General features: G+C 36.5%; 1 protein-coding gene across 5 annotated transcripts in view; it reads right to left on the reverse strand.

Moving 5' to 3' along the window:
* LOC145692382 (fibroblast growth factor receptor 3-like) overlaps positions 1-22490 on the reverse strand; it is a 186955-nt gene extending 164465 nt beyond the window's left edge. For 3 of the 5 annotated variants that reach the window (XM_081767691.1, XM_081767684.1, XM_081767687.1), the window contains exon 1: positions 21956-22490. The gene's annotated coding sequence lies outside the window, so the exon portion shown is untranslated. The remainder of the gene's footprint in view (positions 1-21955) is intronic. The other 2 variants (XM_081767693.1, XM_081767698.1) reach the window with 1 other exon arrangement.
* Positions 22491-24091: the final 1601 nt, after the last annotated feature.

Below are 24091 nucleotides of genomic sequence, written 5' to 3' on the forward strand. Positions count from 1 at the left end.
CTTTCTTGGGTAACTCCCGTTTCCTTCTATATTTTCATTCCACTGATTCTTTGATCATCATTCATTTGCTTTAATCATCCGTCTCCCTCTGCCTAAATGACATAATAGTGGGACGTTAAACTGAAAGACTTCATTTCATTTTTGCAAAATCTTATAATATTGAGCACTTATAGCACGAAGATGCTACGTTGAGTAATTGTACTTTTTCTTCTGAGTTTGCGAAATTGAAAATAATAAATAAATAATTCGTTGGTGAGTGAAACTCGTCAACCACTTATATTTAGGTCAAGGTTGAGTTTCTGAATTATCGACAGAAATCTACTTGTTTTCCTTTTTGTTGGAACAGAGGTTAGAAAATACACCGATTTGCTTTCAACCACAGCTGACTGATAACGACGCTTTTTTGTGTGTGTGCGGTTACGCAGGGTCGTAAAATGTTCTCTAGCATCATTTTGAACATCTCACGTGAGCGCTGTTGTATCTTTCCTTTTGGTCTAAAGGGATAAAGAAAAGAAAAACAACATAGTAAACTATTTATTCTTTGCAGATACAAATGGACATCTTGGCGCTTTTGAACTCGGTTGATTTGGTCTTCGGCGTCTCTTTCAGCACCGGGGCTACTTGAGATGTCGACTCACAGTTTAATGTGATATCCGAATCACATGATGCGTCTTGATTGCCCGAAAAACTCATCGAGGCTAAGATGGCGGAGGTAAACTTCTTTTTCACATCCAAAAATGGTACATTAATTCTATTTCGAGAAAATGCGTAATCAGTTATCCTAAAAATGAGTTTTTTCTAGCGTCGAGAAATCACATCTCTTTGTGGAAGCGGAAAACTGTAGATGTACTCCATCCCCCCTCCAAAAAAAAATCGCCAGTCCCCCTTCCAGTAATGAGTTTTTTCTGAAGTTTATACGTAACTAACCGATTTTAATATCCTACAGTGCTGCTTTCATTCAATTTCAGAAAAACACTTACATCCGGTTTCCAGATAAAATGTGCAAGCAAGAACTCCGTTTTGAAGACTGTTTAATTACATTAAAAAAAAAATACTAGTACTGGCGATAATGAAACAGAAAGAGTAAGCAAGATGAAAAGCACACAATAAGGAATGAGCAATGGTGCAATCAACCAGCATTCAAATGAAACAACAAAGCCTATGTTGAGAAGACATGAACCCACGCACTCAAATGGCAAAATGCATCAACACACGTGACGTTAGTGCAGCTGGATGACTTACACCATAATTTTCAAACATACTGAAGTGAAACAAAATATTTATTGTTAATTTATCGGAACCCTCTAATGAACTTGCTCTGTGTCTGTGAATCAACAGTGGTGCTATTTTCTGATAAGAATTTGAACGAATGCAGTGAATTCTACAAGCCCAGTCTCAAGATGGAAAGGCGTCATAATCTCTGCAGTAGAGTGAAGATCTATTGTTCAAATATAATCACATCTGATATTTTCTCGTTACTGAAAAATTACGACGAAATAATGTATTTTTTTAAGCGATAAATATCCACAAAGGCTAATCTATTAGATAACACGAAAATCGTCATGCGAACAATTTACTGTCAGATCGGCAGGATTTTGCGGAAACTGAAAACATCGAGGCCCAGATGAATGAAAGGAATGAAGCATGAACACTGGGTCAGAAAAAGGAATGATGCATAACTATTTGATTTTTAAAAAAATGTAAATTTTTACCAAATCCGAACTAACAGGAAAACAAAACCATAATCTGCATTGTACTGTGATGTCAATTCCAACTTTATCAGCATCACCATATTGAAAAGCACCCTTCTTTTATAACTATTCACTGACAGGTCATTCACTGCAATAAATTCAGAAAGTTTCATGCACTAGTAAGATTCTTCCTCAATCTATCCGTTTAGACGTACCAACTGCGAACTGATGCTCTCCTCCTTCTCTTTTACTTTACCATACCTTCGCTCCAGGGCAGCCTTACGAGGTATTGGGCCGAACTGGGAATTTTAGTCGGTTCCAGATATCCAGCCAACTAACAATGTGCTGTAGTGTTTGTGCTAGATAAGCTGAGAGTGTATTGTAATCTCGCGCGGACCGTTACTACACACAAAAAACATATCATCACTACTCAGGAAACTCATATAACGATCTCCGCTTGTTGTGTATAGTGAAAAGTACCAAGTGACAGAAAACTCTTAACGTACCTCTGGAATAGGTTAATAATAATAATAACCTCTACTAGATACGTAAAATGAAGAGAATCACACAAAACTGAAGGGTAATTAACTCTTTTTGTTCAGTAATAGAAGCTGCATATCCTGCGGTCACAAGCAACCAACAATACTTTGCTGTTGTACAGGTTGTATAGACGCTAGGGAATGTCATAGACTAAATGATACAGAACGTAAATGTCATCGTTACCTATGCCACGAACTCGCTCTAGCTATGGATTGTTAAAAAAAAAAAAAAAAAAAAAAAAAAAAAAAAAAAAAAAAAAAAAACAACTTTGGTTCAAGAGTCATTGTGTGGAGAAACAGGAAGACGTACTAACATTACAAGCAAACAAAGTTCACTTATTGTCATCGTAATCATCGATAAGTAATATTTCTACACCTTCGGTTTGGTCCGACAGCGTAATATTCTGTTACTTTATGAGATTCGTAAACAAATAAACAAAAGTAATCAGCCAGTGACGAAAGCAACCTTCAGCTCCCATGTATTTTGAAAGGCTAATTTTATTTTGAAAGAATGCGCATCTTGACAATTTTTCAACCACCCTATCAGACAGCTACGGAATGGGAAGAACTTGCCACAAAACTTGAGAGAGTTAGAGAAGAGTTAAACTTAAGATAGACCCTGTGACTTTGTGTGAAAAAAACAAAAGAATGTGCACCAAAAAAAGACAGAAGACTAGCGAACAAAAACGTATTGGAGTTTGAGTTCCGAAGACAAAATGGAACACATCTATCTTTAGGGCTCACAGGAGAAGTGAGACAAAAACAACGTCTTACATGCGATTCGAACACACTAAAACAGGTACTTTAATGTTTATTTTATTTTCAAATTTTCTTCTCATGTCGTTAGTGAAGAAGATAAGTATGTTCTTTTATTTTTCCAATCTTCACTTAACGAGACTTTTTTCCCTCCGTTCTGTGCTGGATGTCTTGTCACAAGTTGTGTGGTAAAATAGATTAGGCCAATTTTTGGAACCAAATGTTTACAAATCTGATACAGATATCTCAAAAGTAGTTTACTTTAGATACTTATCATGTTAATCTATAAGACATACACTATTAACACTGAATTTAAGTGCACTAAATAAGAAATCAAAGCTGTTACATTGTTTATATAGTATAATTGATGACGCTTACTTGTTTAAGATACTCGTATAAAGACCATGTACCAGTACAGATTTGATTTTAGATATGCATGCCTGATAGAAATACAATGGACTTGAGGTAATCTAAAATGAACTATTTGTGAACACATCCAACAGACTAATCACAATTTTTTTTTTCGTTTAACATCCCACGGTATGCCCTTTAGGCTAAAGGACACGGATGATTAATGGAAATGAATGATTGTGAAATAAAAGTTTTGACCCTCCCACCGGAAGTCGAACCAGGACCACATGTATCAAAGACGCAAGCACTAGACATTTGGTTTTTGTTTTCAATAACTATTCCTTAGCTACTAATTTTTTTAAAAATTGCACTTTTATCCTCTTTCATTTTCTTCTCAACACGGCAGAGTCACAAATCCAGAAAATCCAGAAACATGAAAAATGAAATAAAATATTGCCCTTTATGTCCCACGTTTTTGCCCTTAGGGCTAAGGGAGACGATAATTAAGGTAAGGAATGATTATGGTTGACTTGGTGGAATGAGAAAGTGGGAGGAAACGGGAGTACCCCGAGGAAACCCACGGACACGATGTTCTCCCCAGAAATTTACTTGGCCGGGGGATCGAACCATGGATCCCACGCACAAGAGATAAGTGCTCTACCACTGAGCCACAGTGCCTCCTTCAGAAACATCAAGGACAGTTAAAATTCCAAATATACTATTCGGTCACAATATATCTTGTGATTGATAAGTAAACATATCTTGGTTTGTGTATAATCATTTTTTTTCAGAACTCTGAACTTAATCGGATTTTTTGCAGAACTCTGAACTTAATCGGATTTCGAGCTTCGTAAGTAAGGATAAATTCCCCCCAAAATTCTAAAAGGTCATATTTTAACAACCCGCGTTTGTAATCTGGTTGTGCAATGGTGTTGAATCCAATAACAGGTAGTGCTGTCACATTCTATAGTTATCTTTACGTAAATAGCACAAGAAATGAAGAAGTTCGATTTGATTTAATTTCAAAGAATCTACCTAACATTTGAGCATGCCCATCCATCCATATTTTAAGAAATTTGTTCTTGGAAACAAAGTACACTGAAAATGTCGTACATTATTTACTAGTAAGAAAGGCATTAGGCATTGCAATGACAGACAACGGTTCTGATTGCTTGATTTTTTTAAAGGGTAAGTTTTTCATGGTGTCGTCCTACTTGCGACAGTCTTATCTGCGACAAAAACTATTAACTGTCCTATGAGCGACCGATTCGTTCATCTCTCGCACGACTTAACAGTTCATCTAGCTATAAAACGAATTATATCAGATTGCTATACGACAAGCTTTCATGGACACTCAAAATAAGAGGGAAGGCGAATTAAGCAATTAGTTTACGTTTTGGTAGCTTACAACAGGCAGGGCGGTAATTTAAAGAGTTTGTTTACATTTTGGATTGTTTAGAGTGCACTGCATTGTAATTTGTGGGACTGGTTGGGAATAGCCTATCAGAAGCAAGGGATCTCAAAAGCTGCATTTTATTATAGAAATTCATAATATGTTAGGCAGTCTAAAAAGTATATAATTGGCGAAACTGTTACGAGTTTAAGCTTTCCAGAATAAAATATATTGCTTTTCTTAGTGAGTAATTAGATTTTAACTAAATTAAGTACAGAAAGCAAAAAAGGAGAAATTACAATTGGATTTTCAATAATTAATTACATAGGAATATATTTTTCATGGAAATATCCCTGTTGTCTCGTTAAGATATTTGATATGTTTCATGTCAAATCTAACTCAAAATTAAGATATGTTTTATTTGGACTCACCGTAAAGGAAAATTATATTTTACGAACAATATCACTGGCACGTACGTTTTTCATAGCAAGGTTGTTTGAACGCTAATAACGCCAGAGGCAAACATATTTTATGAGAGGGAATCATATCATCTTCCATCATCTCAATGTAAATGAATCGGTCGCTCATAGGACAGATAACAGTTCATGTCGCTAATAGGGCTGTCGCCTCTAGGACTAATTCGTATGAATGAATATGTTAGCTTGTAATCTGTAACAATGAACATGTTCATCTTTCAAAAATAAGCTCATAATTTACTGTTGTAAGATTTAAAACAAATAAATTTTATTTTACCGAGATCTGGACATTGGACCTATAAACCACGATTCCATAAATATACATAGTATAATCAATAAGAAGGACTGCAGATTATAGTTGATCTCTGAATGAAAGTAAAAATTCTCACTTTTAATTTTGACATAGGAATATAAAGTATTCTCACTCCATGTTGGTATACGAGGAATTCACTTACATTATTCTTCTCTAAGCATTAGCAACCGACTTTTACCTCGATAAATACGATAGGTAGAAATGTGATTTTATTATTTATTTATTTACTAGCAGCGTTCACCCCGCTTCGCTGCGGTCACCCCGGAACGCAATAAACTTTGTTACTTAGATAATTTTTACTTTTTCGCTTTCAAATTGCAGTAAATGTTAAAATTATAGCGCCTGTCATTTATGTTAACCCGCCGAGTCACATGGTCATGCGGGTTGCATATAAATACGTTTATTTTTACCTATGATGAACTAATAACAAAGGATTTGTACGTATGGACATTTGAATGGTCAATTATCTCAAGACACTGGTAATTAAAAATTAAAGTGATATGATAAAAACCATCTAGGGTCCAAATCCTAATAACCCCCCAAAAATGAAAGAAATTGGTTCAGCCGTATTAGCGTGATGAGTTCACAAAGGATTTGTGCGTTCTCTTTTATATATATAGATTTATTTATTGTATTTTTAATTAATTGTACAGTGAGGATAACGTTTTGTATGGAACAGAGATACACATTCCTCAACATTAATGTACAGTCAGCAACAAAAGTTCTTTCCATTTGGTAAAATTTATTTTGGAATTAATGGCTGGAACATACAGAAAATTACATTCTTTTTAATTTACTGAAAACTGTACTCAAATCGTACTTCCATTTTGAAGTTATTTACAAAACTAATTTCATCAAACGGAAAGAACTTTTGTCGTGGACTGTACAAGTACTTCGTTATTCTCTCCTTGACTTCTATCTTATTTGGAATAGTTTGAAATACTACTACTGGTTAAAACACAAAAAGAAAGTCTCTCGCAGATTGTGCGGTGCGAAAAATGTACTGTCAAATTGGCCACAGAATATCTGGATATTTATCTCACTGCCCAGGTGTTTACCACATTGAATTATAATTATAATGTTACATCAACTTGAAAACTATAGTAACCACTGAAATTATTATTTTATTGTGACAGAACAAGTCAAGAAAGAATAATGAAACGCGCTAACCACTGCTGTGAGCAAATCAGTAAGTATACACAACTATCAAGCCGCATTACGTCAGATTCTAATGTAATATTGGTTAAGCTAATCGTCTCTTTCACTACTGTCGTGGCTAAGCGGTTAGAGTACGCGCCTTTGGCGTGGGAGACCCGGGTTCGATTCCCGGCGGGAGCTCATGTGGTTCGGATTCCACGTTAATCAATAGGTCCACGTCTCATATAGCCTCGCTGCTGAACGGGACGTTAAACTCAAAATCAACTCAACTCTTTCATTACTGTTACATAGGTTTACTTCCTTCGGTGTTCGACTCTACGTGGAAGGTCAGTTTGCATTATTCTTGCAAAACAACTAGGAGGACGAAAAGTTACAGCTGTCCTCTTTCTATCTTCGGAGAACAGTATCTGTTATTATGAGCTGTAGTTTTGGATTCAATTTCCAGTGGAAAACTTAAGACTCCATCAACCATGAAAGTAAAATTGCAAGAAACAGTATTTGTATTCTATTCTGTGTAAAACACAAAATAAAATATAATCATCTTTTCAAAACTGAATAATGCACACACCACTTCCAATTTTAACATTGATCGTCATAGAACATAAACTGTAATATTCCAGAGGAGCAGTTTTCTGTAATCAACTAAGCGTCCCAAGAATATATTCCATCTCCACTCTAATATCTGTACTTAAACCGGAAACAGTAGAAATCAACTACCACTTCCGATTTCAATACTATACAAACCAAACTCCCGCACGTAATGCACACGTAACTATTTGTTTTTCATTTATGTAAATTTTGATGTTACACTTCGCAAGTGATCAATCATAGTGCATAGAATAACGTTTCCACAAAGAGAGCACTGATAATAACAATAATTAATTATTTGTATTTTGAATGTTCTCAAATCTGTACGTAATTCTTAATTTTGGTCATACTGCTCTTCTTGGTTGACTGAAGTTATTAGCACCACGCTAATAATAATACTAATAATAGTTGATTGCTATTGTTATTATAGATATGTATATTTTAAGTTTCCCTTACTACATAAAAAAATAAAAAGTAGAAAGAAGTGAAGACAGGAGTTTTTGGAGAAAAAGAACCTCCGCTCGAGCAGAGCCGTGCGTCAACCGCACTAACGCCATCTGTTTGGAGTATAAGCGCGGACGGGCGGATCCGAAAAGTACACGCCTTATGTCTGCTGCTGGAGCTTTTTATTTCTTCGGAGAAAGAGAAAAAAATCTGTTTAGAAAACATGTGGAAATGTGTCTATAATTTCAGTTAAGATCGATTCTCAAAGGGAAGATCGTCGGCCTTTTTGGTAAAACGAGATAAGAACCGTGGGATAGCATACGCACACGAGCTTAGCCATCATAATTTTAATCCAAAAACTAAGCAGAACATACTTTCATTTCTCCCCTTCTCTCGTATTACATACATATTTCTTTTTTTAAATATGAAAATTAAACCCAACATAGCGATTACGTGTCGCAATTAAGAGCACGTGCTATTTGAGCAGTGGTTGTGATGATGAAACATATTTTTCATAATTATGAGATGCAGAGCGTACTTCTTTTAATTAATGGCTGGCGGTGAGTATAATCTGTAACTTCCTGTTTTTATAATATCATATGACAAATTATATGTCAGTGGCTCAGTGCTAGAGCGCTCACCTCTGATGCAGGGGAGGTTGGTTCGATCCCAGTTCGCGCCAAGTGAGCTTTGTAGTGGACAAACACCGTGTGCGTGGGTTTTCTCGGGGGTTCTCCCGTTTCCTCCCACTTTCTTCATTCCACCATTTCATTTATTTATTTATTACAACCGTCTCCTTTAGTCTAGCCGGCATAATCGTGGGACGTAAAACTTAAAAGATTTCATTTCATTTCATTTTTCTTATCCTGCATGTTTATTTTATTTCCGACCAGAAGGAAAATCTAAATCGTACACAAAAATGGGACTTTAGCGTCCGTACTCAACCAAATAATGTTATATATCTGTTATGTATGATACTATCGAGACACATAACCATGATTTTCTGTATCCTGTAAGTGCCGACAGAAGACATGCTCAATTTCGGTCTATTTACGGCTGTACAGTTTGGTCATGGCTAAGCAACAAACTTGTACGTACGCAATCTGATACAGAAAAACTTGTGTGAAATGCAGAATCCTGCTAAATTTTGGCTCTGGATTTTCTACACTAAAGATAAGCCTTTTTTCCTTAAAAGTGTATATAAAAGATAAGTCAGTATTCTCTTCGAACATAATGCACTATTAATATGCGAGTTACTTGAATATCAATTTGAGATTGTCTGCTTGTTGACGGATATACGAATAGGCACGCTTCCTAATTAGCTCTCTTTTTATATACATGATAAATTTCTCTTTTAGAAATTAACCGAACAGCAATAAGTATAATGAAACATAGAAAAGTCACACAGACTGAACACTCAAATCGTAAACAAGCTGGCAGGCTGGTTACCTCAGACAGAATTAATTCTGAGACTCTGAAAAACACAGGCTCTAGTTAGTGCAGTCCACAGAATAACATCATAAAAAAAAAGGAATCTAATTTTCTTTCTCTTCTTCTGTTTAAATGGAGAGAAAAAGTTGTAGCTTGGAACTGTATAATGTGTTTATATGTGTGTTCAACAGAAACTGAACTTTTAAAAACCAAAAAACAGAACACCTTGATGGGTTTAGTTCTGTTTAAACTTAGCCCTCCTCTACTTGTTTTTTTATCCGCCTTTGTTTTTTCTTGTTCTTTCTTCTTCTTATGTTAGTGAGCAGCATGGGTATATGTTGTAACTTCCTGTGCCGTCGCTGAATCACAAGACTGGGACGTTTGCCTCAACATCTCATCTAAACATCCACATTGCACGTCTACTGTTTCGTTTAGGCGTATTTTTTATTGTCAAGCGACCACAGGAGTTGTTTTACAAAAATTTCAAAGATCCTTAGATGCCGAAACGCACTTTGATGGAAGTCAATCGTTTTTATGTGTAATGGCCAATACACTTGAACGCACACTTCGACGGATCGAAATATCTTTTTAAGTTTAAAATTTTATTGATTTATCAGAGGAATTCTTCACTGGCTCTGTAAGGAAAAAGTCCCATTTATATATTCGCTTTGAAGGAAAAAGTTCTATTTACATTCCTATTGAAGGAAAAGTCCCATTTACTTTCGTTCTGAAGGGAAAGCCAATTTACATTCGTTTTGAAGGAAACAGTCCCATTCACATTCATTTTGAAGGAAAAAGTCCCATTACATTCACTTTGAAGGAAAAAGTCCTACTTACATTCGGTTTGAAGGAAAAAGGTCCTACTTACGTTCGTTTTGAAGGAAAAAGTTATAGTTACATTCACTTTGAAAGAAAAAGTCCGATTTACATTCGTTTAGAAGGAAAAAATCCTATTTACATTCGTTTTGAAGGAAAAAGTCCTATTTACATTCGTTTTAAAGGAAAAAGTCCCATTTACATTCGTTTTCAAGAAAAAGTCCCATTTACATTCGTTTGGAAGGAAAAAGTCCCATTCACATTTGTTTTGAAGGAAAAAAGTCTCATTTACATTCCTTTTGAAGGAAAAAGTCCCACAAGGAAAAGTCCCAACATTCGCATTGAAGGAAGAAGCCCCGTTTACATTCGGTTTGAATGGAATTTTTAATTTTACGTCCCACGATTATACTCTATAGGCTGAAGGAGGCGGGTGATTAATGAAAGTTAATGATTATGAAATAATTGGTGGAATGAGAATGTGGGATGAAACAGGACGAGCCCGAGAAAACTCACAGATATGATGTGTTCCAATATCCGGAACGAAATAGCTCCCCTTGTTGATCTACAGTAAATAGCGCGCATTTCCTTGGTGCACGCCGTCCCGAATTCGATTTCTGGTGGGAGAGTGCCGGACAGACTACAGTGGTCCAAATCTCACTTTAAACTACATGTTTCGTCCTATTCACTACTGGTAAGGGAGCAGTGGTGGCCCTTGAAAGAAATAATATCCGTGAAGATTTTTTATCGCTACAAGGTAAGGGAAGAAAGCTTCATACAGCTTCAGAAAGCAGTATACAAGTATTAACTCAGTACATTATGTAAGGTTTATTCCCTTAGCTTGTAGCGATAAAATTTAGAATTTTGTTTTATTTCCCTTAAGAGCCTGTACTGGAAGGGAAAAATACAAATCAATCAATGTTGAACGAATCGATCTATCGAAGTAGCCACAACTAGTATTGCTCATGAGACGAGATATTTCTTGTCTCGAGAGAACGAGACAAGAGTCGAGACGAGACATTTCTCAAATCTCGTGGCCAACACTAGCTCACTTTATTCTTAGATCTCAAACATGTTTTCCTGTTACATTATTCAAGTATAACACCTATAAGTTGATAAAGTAATTGTACGAACATAATAAAAACATTTATCAACGTTTAATTGTACCTAAGTCATTACACAACATACTCCTATAATAAATATGGGTTGAATGTTGTTATACCGCACCCTTTCTGTACCTCTCATGACGCCGAAGGATTCTGATAACTTCTAAATGAAATTAAGAAAAAAAAACAGGGCATAAATTTTGTACATAAATTTACAGAGACGAGATGAGAAAACCTTATTTCTTGTCTAGTCTCGTGGGCAACACTAGGCATCACTGCGAAATTAAAATACCGCTAATTTTACATTAATTATGTGATATCTTCGAATAGATAAAAAGATAATCGAAAAGTGGATCAACACCTCCCTAGACGACGTTATTTTGCATGAGGTAGCGTTATCACGAGTCATCTAGTAGCTTTGCGTATGCAGTTATTTAGAAACGCGAAAATAAATGCCGATTTTCTAAATGGCTGCAAATCGAAAGCAGATAACTGAGTCTTGATAACGGTATCTCACGAAAAATAATATTGTCTAGGGAGGTCTTGTTCCACTTTTCGATTATCTTTTTTCTATTTGAAGATATCACATAATTACTGTAAAATTAGCGGTATTTTAATTTCGCAGTGATGAGGCCTCTTAAGACAGGGGGGGGGGGGCAAGATAGTATTTTGGAGGCATATTTGAGTTCACTTTACAATCATACATACATACTAATGAGCAACTGAAAGTTTCAGGGGGATGAAGGTGACTGCAAGGGGGTTGATCCAACACCACCTAGATTACCACCTGTAGTCTAGGTGGTATTGGTTGATCCGCCCGGCTCCCTAGCTATGGGCTTAGGATATTTGGAATTAGCACACTTGATGCAATGTCACCCACGACTTGTCTGTTCATAACAAGATCGGGTTACTTTTCGTCTCCCGAAAACATACTCTCTGCTGAAAAGTCTTTCTTGAGCAAAGTGGCCAAAGTTTACCACTGAACAGTGCCAGATTAACATTGTCGTCGGCCTCTAGCCTTCATATTATATTGGGTGTCATAGAATGGTTACTTCATATGTATAATCTAGTGGTGTTAAAATTATTGGAATTATTATTCAAATATTCGTTTTTCGAATAATTACGGTATTCAAAAAAGTTTTCTGCTGTTATTCGAACATTGGTTTTCAACACTCGAATAAATGTTCAAGTAATTGTTCGATATCCGAATTGTTCAAATAATTAACTATCCGAATACTATTCGAATAATTTGAAGAATATATTATTCGAATAATTTGAAGGATCCATTATTCGAATAATCCACTATTCAAATATTCGAATAATTGAAATTTTAATAGCACTAGTGTATATTCAAGATACTACGGCAAATTGTTTAAACTGTCTAAACATAGTGAAATGAACTGTGAATAAGGAAGACACAATCCAAGAATTGCTGTTTATAGAATTACAGGCCATCAGTCCTGACAAAGTCCAGGTTCATCAGTCTCTAGGAAACCAAGAAAAGCGTTTCTCAAGTTGCACTAAGCTAACTCCAAGGTGAAAAACTTCGTGTACATTCGACAACTAAACAGGCGAATTTTCCTTAAAATCAAAATAATTATGAAGTATATAGCGTTATTGTAAAGTCTACCATTATCTTCCTATCCTTCCATAGCCGAAACATTCAAGTGATCTCTTTTAATAATACAAAGCTCAGTGTTTGTGGTAATATGTCAAGAAAATGCATTTGCAATTAAAGTTCAGGGAATGTTTGGTTATTGATAATGCCCTAGGCCTTTGTTAGTTATATTTTTCTCCTAATTTGCACCCTGCTTTTCAAATTTCTGTATATATGTAAAATCCTGAAAAGAAATGTACTAGTTAATATGATAGCATGGAATGTGACAGACCTACTTATGAAAACTCTTCTACAGTTGGTTATTAGAGGGAAAAGTACTAAACAGCATTAACCGCACTGCGTATTAACCTTCTTTATAAAGTAAATTTTATGTCCAGACGGGTCTATTTTTAGAATGCCTTACGTTTCCTGAAAACAAAGGGGAAATGGAGCACAGTATCATCAACTGACTTCCCCTTCGATTCCACGTTCACCCGCTTTCTTTCTTCAATGCACGAATCCGCAAAATTGCTCATTCACTCAAGAAGATTGTTTCGAAACAATGCAACCTTTCATACAAGGCAGACGTGAGTCTGAGACTCCAGTACTAACGTAAGAGAATATTGAAGAATACGATACAATCGCAACATCAACAGAGAACAAGAAATAAACGAGTTGTTGACATAAAAAAAAGCAAAATCCTAGGCGGAAGAATGCAACATGACAGAAAGCTTGCCGGTTCTCGCCTTATACACGACTGCACCGCACTGTCACAAAGATAGTAGTACAGCGCGTGCTTGCTCATAACTTCATGCAAACGTGCCTTCTGTGATAAACATCATCAACTCGGGGTGAAAAATGTTATGTAAAGGTTAATTTCAAAGAAAAAGAATGGTACTATACTCTCAAATACTCGCCAGACAGGAATGCGTAAGGTTTATTATTTACATTTTACACAGGACTACTTACGAAATAAAATGGTTAGTTGTGAAGCTCTCATTGCGCTAAGTCTTGCATTAGTATTTCAATAGATTCAGCAATGGCATTTAAAAAGTAAATCTATAAATATAAATTTGAAAATCACTATGTTTGTAACTTTAAATCTCCTGAACCGCCCGATCGATCTCGATGAAATTTGTAACATGGATGCGGTTCGAGGCTGGGCTGGTTTTAGGTTATTCACTATAATGGTAGAACTGAGGGGTCGGGGGAGGGGATATTAAAAATACATAGAACTTAATAACTCCTGAACCACTCGACCGATCTTGATCAAATTTTCAACATAGATGAGGTTCAGGCCTGGGATAGTTTTTATGATTTAAATTTGACGGAGCAACGTAGGGGATGAGAAGGAAGGGGAGATATATAAAAATCAATGTGACTATTTTTGTAACTTAATAACTCTTGAACTATCCGATCGATCTCAATCAAATTTTCAAGATACATGAGGTTCGGATCAGGAAACATTTTTGTAATTTCACTTTAACGGTAAATCCTAGGGGAGGGGGACGTATAAATAAAAACTAACAAAACCTAATAACTTTTGAACCACCCAACCAATCTCGAGCAAATTTTCAACATATGTGAGGATCGGGCCTTGGGTGTTTTTTATCGTTTCACTTTGACGACCCAACCTAGGGGAGGGGGAGGGGGAGATATATACAAAAAATTAAAATAAAAATGACTGCATTTGTGACTTCATCACTCTTGAACCACCCGAGCGATCACAATCAAATTTTTAACATAGATGAGTTTAGGGACAGGGATTACTTTAGGCTATTCACTTTGACGATGCAACGTAGGGGAGGGGGAGAGAAATTTAAAAATGATAAAAAATGACCGATATTAGTGTTGAGTTCATAGTTTTCGGGGTAGATGAGAGAAACAGCGACACTTCTGATGCTGTTTCAATCCAAATCCAGCCTGATAGTTGGAGAGGGGGAGGGCACAAAGTAGGGGAGGAGGATTAACATTTAAAAATGATCGAAAATGACTAATATTAGTGTCGAATCCATAGTTTTAGGAGTAGCTGAGATTAACAGTGACAATTCTGATGCCGTGTGCCGCAGCACGGAGGAGAGGGAGCTATATATACCATAGGGGAGGAGGAGCTATATATACCGGGAGGGGTAGGGGAGGGGGAGAGAAATTTAAAAATGATAAAAAAAATGACCGATATTAGTGTTGAATCCATAGTTTTCGGGGTCGATGAGACAAACAGTGACACTTCTGATGCCGTTTGAATCTAACAAGGAACTAGAGACCTGCACGGACCGAATTTTTCGGCCCGAGCCCAATCCAGCCCGAACGTACCTAGGCCCGGCCCAGCCCGGGCCCGAAAAGTTTAGGAGATTTTCGGCCCGAGCCCGGCCCGGCCCGATAAGTTTTTTAAAATTCTTGGCCCAAGCCCGGCCCTGGCCCGATAAATTTTAAAAGTTTTTGGCCCGACCCCGGCCCGATAAATTTTTTTAAAAAATTAGCTCGAGCTCCAATGTTTCTCAAAATTTAGTATTAAACTTGACCTAACCCTCAGAAAAACATTTTTTAAACTCTGGTTCACAACCTGACGCTTGCCTCCCGAATGATACCATTGTCTCCTAGAACTTTGCCTGTCACCGACAGAACAAAAACTCCATCCCCTGAACAAAAATCTAACTTAATTGATTTTTAGCATAAAGTGAAGATGGCAATATTGTTTAGCGACAGGCAAAACATTCCCACCCCTTCTTGTTATATTTTGAGTTCAGTGAAGGTCAAGGTCAGAGCTCAATTTACCGCATAATGCCTGCAATCCTCTATAGTGAAAGTGGAGACGCTAAGCAACACAAACTGTAAATAGCTATTGCATTCTTTGTAACATTTTTCACGGACACACTTCTTCAACATTTGGCTTTATTCCAATTATCGTTTAACGAAAGTCAATAATTATTAAAGAATTGTAGTTGATCGGCCCCAGCCCAGCCCGACCTGAAGAGAAATCAGTGTCGGCCAGCCCAAGCCCGGCCCGGCCCAAATAAATAACAGTGTCGGCCCGCCCAAGCCCGGCCCGGCCCAAAGAAATAACAGGGTTGGCCCGCCCAAGCCCGGCCCGCGGGCCGGGCCGGGCTTCGGGCCTCGGGCCAGGCCCGGCCCGTGCAGGTCTCTACAAGGAACCCTAGGTATCTATCAGAGCCCGATTTTCATGAAACTTTGTATATACAGAGAGTACCTTGAGAAACTCGCACAGCCAAATTTGTAGCTGCAGAGTCCAAGACGTTGGGGCACTAGGGCCCGAGAAAGATCAAAAGTGGAACCTCAGTACATTAAAGACATGGTGAGAAAATGCACGTTTTTCTTTGAAACTAATCATTGTAACGACACGAAATGAGCATACATGTATATGAGATGGTCGATATGATCTGTTGAAAGTTATAAAAAGAATATCCGCCATCTTGAAAGAGGCCATGTTGAAACTGGTGCGATTGGTGCAAATGAGAAGAGGGTCACCCAACGCATTAATTTGAACGTAAATATCCACAAAAACCTGTTGGCGAAGTCTGTTGTGGGATTATATTATTCCTGTGCTTCTGGTAGAGTGGTTTAGGTACAAGATAAGCAAAGTGTATCCTATGACTCTCGAGCAGATGGAGGGTATGGAGCGCTATAGGTGGACTGATATGACGTTCTGATTTCTGTTCGAATTAATTTAAGTCTAATAAAAAGTTACAAGTTAATGTCAACCATGATATTATTATGAAGATTTGACCCGTCATACCAGCACATCCCACCAATTACATGTTGACTCTGACACAAATGATGTAGTGCTAAAATTATATTTCGCTCGGTTTTCTAGTTCCACTGATCCCACTCACAGCGCTCCATAATCTGCATCTGCTCGAGTGTCATAAGATACACTTTGCTCATCTTGTACCTAAACCACTCTACCAGAAGCACAGGAATAATGTAATCTCACAACAGATTTCACCAACAGGTATTTGTGGCTATTTACGTTCAAATTAATGCATCGGGTGGCCCTATTCTCATTTGCACCAATCGCACCAGTTTCAACATGGCCTCTTTCAAGATGGCGGATATTCTTTTTATAACTTTTAACAGATCATATCGACCATCTCATATACATGTATGCTCATTTCGTGTCGTTACAATGATTAGTTTTAAAGAAAAACGTGCATTTTCTCACCATGTCCTTAATGTACTGAGGTTCCACTTTTGATCTTTCTCGGGCCCTAGTGCCCTAACGTCTTGGACTCTGCAACTAGAATTTTGGCTGTGCGAGTTTCCCGAGGTACTCTCTGTATATACAAAGTTTCATGAAAATCGGGCTCTGATAGATACCTAGGGTTCCTTGTAAGTTCAGACCTGATGGTTGAGGAGATGGAGGGTACAACGAAGTGGAGGGGCATAAACATTTAAAAATGATCGAAAATAACTAATATTAGTGTCGAATCTATAGTGTTAGGAGTACCTGAGATTAACAATGACAATTCTGATGCCGTGTGCCGCAGCACGGAGGAGGGCGAGGGGGAGCTATATATAATAATAATAATCGAAAATGACCAATATTAGTGTCTAATCCATAGTTTTCGGGATCATTCAGATGAACAGTGACATTTCCGATCCGGTTTAAATCCAAAATCAGCACCGAAACTTGGGAGAAGGGGAGAAAGAGATATAAAAAAAATGATCGAAAATGGCCACTATCAGTGTCGAATTTATAGTTTTCTGGGTCGCTTAGATGAACAGTGATACTTTCGATCCCGTTTAAATTCAAATTCAACCCCGCAACTTGGGGGAGGGGGAGGAAGAGATATTTAAAAATGATCGAAAGTGACTGTTATTAGTGCTGAATCCACATTTTGGGGGGCGCTGAGATGAACGGTGACACTTCCGATACCATGGCCCGCAACATGGGGAGGGGAAATGATCGAAAATGACCAATATTAGTGTCGAATCCATGGTTTTCGGGGTTCCGGAGCTGTTTAAATCTATGCCATTAAAAACGAAAACAGCATATTTCACGGGTACTAAACACATGAGATACGGAGTTGTGCATTTAAATTTTCATTTCAACCCAGCGAAGCGGGTAATATATGCTAGTAAATAAATAAAAATAAAAATTATTAGAAAGAAAAGATTTTGAAAGAGAGATCTTTAAGAAGAGAATGTTAAAAGTCAGAAATGAAAACACAGGACAAAACTATTTTTGATATAACAAAGGATACACTTGAAAATACGATAAAAATTTAAAAAAAAATCATACTACAACTCTTGGCAAGTAGTTTTAGAATAGTGGTTCGAAACCTGGGAAGGAGAGCGTGTGAAGAGTGAGTAATGGGATGCAAGTTGCTGACAGAAATAAACTATGGAATTATGAATAAAGCACTACATGTAATGATATGAATAATTGCAATTAATTTCCAATTAAGCATTGATTGAAGGGTTCGAATCAGTGAGAGATATGAGGGATTTCCTCCTCTCGTCAAGCAATTTCCACGGGTCATCAAAGCGGATTTTCTTTCTTTCCAGAGAAATATTCCTTCATTCTAATATATAACTTGTGTAAAAAAAAAAAAAAAAAAATCTTCCTATTTGGAAAAGTTTCTACATCCCCTCCTGGTAAAAGAGCTTGATCCGAACCTATTTAACATTGTACATGCTATATATACAACGAACATAAATAAAGAGCAACATCTTCCAGTAAAACAAAAAGTGGCGATGAATCACATACCTTTTAGCGTTTTTTTTAAAGACTTAGTCGTGAACTAATCATGAAAATTTAACCTAATGAATCTTGCCTCATTATCTCAATGTAATTTACAGAACAAAAATATTTGGTCAATACCTTAGTTAAACAGAAATTAAAATGTAAAAGCTATTGTTAATTTTAGGTTATGAGTTATTACACTGTCATCTTGCTAGTAATATAATGTAGAATCAGTTTCACTTCAATAAGTGGGTGGCAGAATTCTACAGCATCAATTTTTTTTAAGTTTATAAAGAAATTAGCTTTTGTCCATTTTTCTCGAAAATTACGCATGAGATTTTTACACTTACGCATATCATTTTGTTCTGCTGAATGATATCTATAGATTGGTATAACGTTTCATCTTGGGACAGTTAAACGCTAATAATGTTGAAGAATTAGTCACTCAATTTTTTTTCTGTGCAACATGAAAAAGTCTTGAAAATAATTAGCAGTTCACTTGTTATGATCCTGTAAGCATAGATGAAGAAAGTAATTCTTCAATCTATTATCTGGCTTACTTTCAAAAGTTCCATGTGAGAAGAGGAAGTTTTCTCTATTTTAATCGAATTTACAAAGCTAATAAGTACTCATCTATCATTATTTTCCCCTACCACAAGCATCATGATAAACTGATTCAAATATAATCCGAAATTATGGAAACAAGGCGAACATGCCACTTTTTTTTATTTATTTTTAGTAAAAAAAACCTTTTGCTTTACACGGCAAACACAAACTACTATGTTTACTAAACTTCCTAAACACCACAAAAAGAAGTTTGAATAACATTATGTGCATCTGATATTAGAGGAAAATCTTTTCCCTGTGTGATTCTCGTAACAGAAAACAGCCTAGTAGCTTATTGTCTGATATTTGCATTTCCTTCATATTATGAAACGAATATGTCTGTCAGTCCTTAAACTTATTATTATTATTATTAGTATTATTTATATCAAAATAACGAATCTACATTTACATAGAGAGGAAAATAGCTGGGAATCGCCATTTAGTAGTTTCACCTAGAATTTTATACTACAGTGTTCCTTGAAAATAATAATAATAACAAAAAGTAGATAAAGGTAATTTTGCGAAATAAAATTCTAAAATCTTAAAAATTTTACAGGCTGAAGTTCCTCTTCACAAACTGGACACTAAAGTCTTAGAAAATAGAAACACCAAGAAGTAAACTAATGTTGTTTACAGACTCACGATGATTCCAAGGTTATTCTATAGTGACAAACAACAGGATTAACCATACAACACAAATATTATCAAGAGAAAGCCTTTCCGTTCCAAACTCAACTGAAGTCTATTTTAAGAAAAACGAAACTTTTCAATTCAAAAAATCATATTACTGCCGCAGAGTTTTTAAGTGTGATATATTTTTAAGGCAACTATCATGGATTTCAGTTGCATTATCTTCCATTTTTTTTATTAAGAAAACGAAACGAATTGTAGTTTTTGTTTACAAAAATAGCCATACCAGTAGCTTAGTGATAGCATTGGGTTTCTCCTTCGATTTGATCTCACACCTTGTGGGCTTTGTGGCAAACAACCAGCACTACATACATGGGTTTTCTAGGGACTCTCCCGTTTCCTCCCATTTTCTTGATTCCACCACTTCACATATCATCATCATCTCTCCCTCAGCTTTGGAGCATAATCATAGGATGTTCAACTTAAAACAAAAGCCAGTCCACCAGAAATGTCCATTTTGTATTTGAGGTTCACTTGGGCTCAGATTCATAATCCTCATTGAGGCTTGCGACTCGCGCTCGCTATTCTCAATAAAGCTCGCACTGGCTTGTTCTCGCGATCACTATCATCGGAGCTTCTACTCGCCCTCTCTTGGCCCTGACTCGCTACCCATTGACAGTACTTGTGTTCACTCTCAATTATTCAGCCGAAGTCCGAGAACTTCCTAGTTTTGAACATTTCTAGTCTTAATTGAGGCCCTAAACAATCTGATCTTATGGGTTCACTGCAGTACAAGCTGTTTTACTAATAATGTTTTACCAGTCTAGAAGTTAAGGGTATGAATTGAGTTCCATCATATTTCCATCTTCCTTTATATCATACAGACTGCGCGAGAGACAAAACAAAAAAACAGTGCGTGTATTGTTCCCGTCTGAAATATTGAAATAGACATTTTTAAGGTAGTATTTCAAAATTAATGCGCATTGCATTCAAAATTACAATAACCAAACTCTATGTATGTGTAGAATTCAGCACTTCAAACATAACGGACTTCATATGCTCTCTTCGTTATAACTTTTCTTCCTAAACAGAGTAAAAAAATTAGCGATCCGAGTTACCGCAAGTCTGATAGTAAAAAAAAAAAAAAAAAAAAAAAAAACTAAAACAACAGATTAATTTGGGTCTCTCCAGAGCTGATTAATATTATAATAAATATGCTTCTAGTCACAGAAACGCAATATTTATCTATCGTATAAACAGTGGTGCCCACCCCCCCTTATGTCCATGACGCACCCCCCCGCAATTGTCTATCCATAGGTATTCTTCCATGAAAAAAAAAACTTTTCGATTAATTTTACCCCCCCCCCCGTCAAACATATTTATATAGATTTTTAACCCCCCCCAAATATTTCAATGACGCAGTTTGCGTCATAGCCCCCCCTTGTGGGCACCCCTGGTATAAAATATTTACTCGTAACACGTGACTCTAGCTACTATAATTTCAGGGATTGAGTTGGGCGTATACAGCAGATGAGGCTTACACCCAGCTAATATTTTTGTGTTCCGACGATACTCACCTTAAATTCACGAAAGGGTGAGCATATACGGGATGGTGTACACTGTATTTTTGAACATGATCTAGAGCGTATACCTCAATAAAATTCTAGCATTGCATCACTGAAAGTCGTTTCGATTCTAAAGAAATTATGTGAAGCAAATACATAGTTTTTAACAGGACTGGATTAACCTATCTGGACGCCTGGGGTTACAAAAAATATGTGGTCCCTGCTGACTTCACCTACATTTCTGTAAAAGTATAGTAGGAAAGTTAAGAGAATATGTTTAATATTTTTGGTCATATTTTATGTTATGATCATGATTGTATCTTCATGATTCCTTTTAGATAACTAGTTGAGATTTTGATCAGAGTGGAGATCCCCTGTCCACCTGGAGACCCGGGCTATAGCCCTCCTAGGCCCCTCCTTAATCCGGCCCTGGTTTTTAACGACTAGTAGCAGGCAGAGAGAGATGTATAACTTGCAAAAGATGTTCCTTATCAGTCGTGACTTCGAATCCCACCCATGGTACAGGTATTCGCTTGAGATAATTCTACAGTTTAAATCGAAATAATTGTTATAGTCTCTTTCTTCAAATAAAGTCCATCGTACAAAATACAACCTTACAAATAACATTAAATAGAAAAAAAATAAATAAAATAAGACGAAGTTGAGTTTAAAACAGAGTTGCAGGCAGTTGCCACTAGAGATGGGCAGAGTAGAACCGTCAATCATCACTCATTCATTATATCCCAATATAAGATGCGAAACTTATCGAAGTATATCAATTATTATAAACTTACCAATAAAGCTCTTGTTTCACGAAAGCCTTAAACAAAAGCAAACAATTCTTCTTAGTTTCTTCAAGTTGAAAAGTTCACAAAACACTTCTTAAAAAAACTTGCTTTGTTATCCTGTGGAAAGGAAATAGCTATACAGTTTTCGGGAACTAGAAAAAAATATTTCACACTTTTTTAAAATTATAAATGAGAAAAAAGTTTGCTATTCACACAAGTACTGCTTTTTTTATATCTAAACATATAAAGTTACTTTTTCATATTTAAATACACAATTAAAAGTTCGGTTTTATTATTATTTCATTTTTCAGTTATTCATAAATCAGTTAATCTCCACTGCGAAAGAAATCACTTGTATTCGCTGTTCACAAAAGCAAGATCACATTTCTCCGGAAGTGTAGACGCGTCTCCGATACTCAATCGCGCCAAGACAATTTTCTTTGGAGCAACACTGCACTAAAACCTACTTCCGCGCTTCGCTCGAGCAGAAAGCCGAATTTACAAGATCTCAAAATACTCCTAAATCCAGACGAACCCTAGTGCCGCTCAACGGAGATTTCACGAACTACAGCACGCTCTCTTCAGTTTCTACGAAGCGCGTCATCTTTGGTAAGGAACACTATTGGTTGTTTGAGAAGCATCACGCAACGAATCAAGTGGGCACTGTCTAAGCGAAATAAAGTTGCTTTTATTTTGCTAAAGTTACGGGAAATCTCTTACGATCAGCGTCGCGAACAAAATAATAAGAGCACTCGAAGTGAGATGGTATGCACTGGTATTTTATATCGCATCTGGTTTTACAGTGATGAAGGTATACCGTCTTTGGTTTTTCAATGATTAAAACATACCGTCACTGGAAAGTAGATGCTAAATACCTTTAATAAATCCATTTTTAAACACAGTAATTGAGGAATAGCTTTCCACGTAAAAAGATTTTATTTCTTATGTAGAAATAATCGGTGCACCGACATTGCGCAAATTTTCCCACGCTTATCTGTTGACACAGATAAAGCCTTAATGAGCAGGCAACAAAATTGGAAATTGCGAAAAAAATCTTGTGCAACGTTGCCATCATTACCATAAGTATATCGACTAATAAAAACAGTCACCAAAATGCAAGTCGTTTTAACAAAAAAAAAAAAAAAAAAAATACAAAGTAATGGATAACAATAGCATTTTCAGTCATCTATATTATATGTGTGCAATGGCGTCGTTAGAGAGGGTGACTGGGGAATGTGTCCCAGTCATTCATTTTCCGTATCATATCTAACTGTAAGATTAAAACTGTAAGAATATAGTTATTGAAAGCAAATAGTTTTGAAATACTGTAAGGAAAACAAACATATATAAAATAAACAATATATATAAATATTTCTAGAAGTTCTCTTGAAATATCGTGAACAGACGTTCGACCAATCAGAAATAAAGATTTGTCTATATCTTCCAGTTTTGGCCAATCAGAAACAAGCACTTGTATACATATTTCAGGTGTGTCTACCACATATCTTAATAACTATCCTTTCACCTTTCTATAAATGATACTTAGATTTGCATTTGCGTCTTAGTTGTTCTTAGGTGCTGTGAGAAACATTTGTTATATATTACCTAGGTATTATCGTATAAATTGTTACAAGAATGAGTGGTCAGTGTATTAGAGATAAATAGGGCCCCTTGGCAAGAAAGCTCGCCCCCTTGAGTGATGCAGCAACTTATATCTACGTGTACCTCCTACATGCAGTTAGAATTCTAAAGCAGCATGTCGAATGTTGTGTCTCGCCGCGGTTTTCAACGAACTTAAAGAGTTCTGGTTTGGCCAATGGCCACCAATTAATATTGCTACCAAAGTGTTTACCATCCTCTTAGGTATTGATTAAGACCAATATCGTCTCTCTATGAATTACCGTTCCCATGATATTGGCCAAAAATGGCCGATTTCCAGAGATTTAAGGAGCATTATTTGAGGAACCGTAAGTCATAGAGAGGTCATATTGGTGTTGGTCAATATCTAAAAGGGTGGTAAATATTTTGGTAGCAAATAGTAACCGGTGGCCACTGTGCAACTGGCCATCAATTAATATCAGTACGAAAATGTTTAATGTTCTATTAGGGATTAACACTGATATCATCTCTCTATGACTTACC

Source organism: Thermobia domestica, chromosome 1, assembly GCF_964235325.1.
Source record: "Thermobia domestica chromosome 1, izTheDome1.hap1.1, whole genome shotgun sequence".
Taxonomy (NCBI): domain Eukaryota; kingdom Metazoa; phylum Arthropoda; class Insecta; order Zygentoma; family Lepismatidae; genus Thermobia; species Thermobia domestica.